Source organism: Pyxicephalus adspersus, unplaced genomic scaffold (genome assembly GCF_032062135.1).
Source record: "Pyxicephalus adspersus unplaced genomic scaffold, UCB_Pads_2.0 Sca1943, whole genome shotgun sequence".
Taxonomy (NCBI): Eukaryota; Metazoa; Chordata; class Amphibia; order Anura; family Pyxicephalidae; genus Pyxicephalus; species Pyxicephalus adspersus.
This window is the reverse complement of record NW_027318950.1, coordinates 2,261-4,892: the sequence shown is the minus strand read 5'-3', so window position 1 is coordinate 4,892 and position 2,632 is coordinate 2,261. Positions and strand designations below refer to the sequence as shown.

Here is a 2,632-nt window from a genome sequence, read left to right as displayed (position 1 = left end):
GGTGCAAATAAAACAACAAACCATTGCATGATAATCAAGCAGTTTTCACAGCTAAGAAATACTTCACATTTCTATGAAGGTCTAATATACCAATGGCATGATCAATAAGCTGAATTTAAGAAGTTCTTTTAAAAACGTAATTCCTATTTAAATACTGAATAAGCCACTCAAGCACAGAGTCTGTTAATCATTTTTTTTTATTCATCCCACGTGAATTTGTAATAAATATAACAGTATAAAATTTGTATAGTAGGAATGTCAGCATAAAACATGAATATGTGACAGTTGATGAGAAATCATGTATAAAGTATTAAATGAAGTCTTGTAGTGAATGGGATTTATTCCAGCTGAACCAGTAGATCTCCCTCTCCCACGGTTTCGCCAGCCTTGCAATGCACACCTATGACCTGTTAAAAAATTCAAAACAAAGTTAGATATATAAAGGACAGATTGAAAAGCTTTGTTAGTGTTGTATTTAGATGGTTAGCTGGTATGCGTGAAACACAGCTGTAAACACCTACCAAGAACAATGCAAGGAAAGGCAATGCAATAATCAGGGATTGAAATTTTTCTTTACTTCTCTTCTCTGCTACAATGAAATAGTTCACATATAAAAATATGTGTTGCCTTTAGGTATTCACCCCATTTCCTTTTTCCACATTTTGTATTTTTTTAATAGAATACACAGGATATATGTGTGTGTATGTTTATGGCATAAATGAATAGCACTATGTAACATAATGTTTCATGGTCCACAAAGATCTAAATAGACCCTAACTTGGGGAAGAATTTGCTTTTTTTTTGTTTAAATAATTTCTGTGTTACCTAAAATTTCTAATCATCTTCACAGTAAGTATATCAGTAAATTACCAAATAAATCCATTTTAAGCCTAGATGTAACAATACAGAATAAAAAATGTAAGGATGACATGCAAAATCTAACAAAGAAAAAAAAATCTTCAACATTATAAAATGAAGAACCCTAAAAGGTATGAATATTGTAAGTTACATAGCATATACTAAGCATAAAACATATGCTGACTTCTATTGCTTGCAGTTTGAGTCAACATGGGTGGTAATTCCTTAACCAGCACTTGTATGAATGTGACCCAAATTGTAGGAAGATATACAATAAATGGGTCTGATTATTTTGTCTGCTTGATAAAGGTTTTCACCATCAGTCTATGATAATAGACAGAAACTGGATCAAAGAAAATTCACTCTAACATTTGAATACTACTTCAATTTTCTAATAGAGAGTAAAAAGTGTAAAAGCTAAACCTTGATTGAAAGATATAGACAATACCATTCCCTCTGCCCCAGTTAAAATCTGTTACATAAACACATTATATCAGGGGAAAATGACAGCACTTTTTGTCAATTTGATCATCAAACATTACCTTAGCAGTTTTAGCAGCTGTCATACTGTTCTGCATCTTCATGGCTTCAATTACACAGATCTCTTGTCCCTCTGACACCTATCACAGGAAAATCATAATTTGTTTTAGACACATGGAACACAACATATTGTATGCAATACCAACAGATGTAAAGGATCTTATTAGAGAGCAGGCCATAACATGACCAGATATCTTCAGAACAACCTGTACTTATATAACATCTTAGCACATGTACAACTCTAGCACAGTTTTGAAAATGAATATTTTTAATTGAATGTTCAGCACTAAGCTTAGGTAGAACAGGAAAGCAACACAAATCTGCTTTGGACAAAAATAGTATTTCATTTTTAAACTAGCAGTTATGAAAAATGCTAACAAATGAGTGACACATTGAAGAGTTTGTGAAATGTCTGGAGATGAAGCTTTAATTAGCATTTCCTGGGTGTTTGCAATGGAAATGTGAGATCTCATGCTGGCCTGGAAGATGGGACTTAGTGAACATACGCTGAAGGTGTTATTTGTCCACATTACTGTGATCCAAATCTGCTGCAGGCATAACCTACGAGGCCCCTCTGTCTGTACACAGACATGACAGACACTTCTGGAGTTTGATGTAGAGTTTAAACATTCAAAGGAGAATAGATTTTAGTTTGGGGAAATGCTAAATGGTTTTAGATACCTGTCAAGGACTGGTAGTCAGATATGTATATTTGAGTTGCAAGGTCTGCACAACTAACAGAACCATTACACGGTTTCATATTCTGACTGGAGGATTTTTCATCTCTTTTAAATTATGGAAATTGCAACAAAATTAACTGGAATAATTTAAACCTCAAACTGGTCAGGATCAGTGACAGGGCCTATGGTAGTAGAAAACTTGGCTGTAGGCAGTAAGACCATATAAATGGCAGAGGATGATTTGCTCCCACCCATGCCCCCACATGCTCCACCAGTAACTGAAGTTTTTTAGGTAAAATAATCTGTTATCTTTAAAATAACCTAAAATACCCTATCAATTAGGAAGATGTCACTTTTGCAACAGTGTCAGTTTTATTGTTTTGTTGTTATGACAAAACAAAAGTTTGCTATTAGTAATAATTCAGTTTTAAATATAATCATCAATTGTCTTCAGGTTGTGGCAATGTTCACCAATCAATTTCTTGGGCATCAAAGGTTTGCCTTTAGCTGCTTGTTCAGGTGAAGGGATTAAAACAGTTTTCACTATAATCCTT

General features: G+C 33.8%; 1 long non-coding RNA gene across 1 annotated transcript; it reads right to left on the bottom strand.

The window, feature by feature from the left end:
• Positions 1-179: 179 nt before the first annotated feature.
• Positions 180-2,432, bottom strand: LOC140321284 (uncharacterized). Its single transcript, XR_011918885.1, has 2 exons — positions 1,401-2,432; positions 180-407 (listed from the first exon to the last, which is right to left on the bottom strand). It is a non-coding gene; the product is annotated as an uncharacterized lncRNA (long non-coding RNA).
• Between the last annotated feature and the right edge of the window lie 200 nt (positions 2,433-2,632).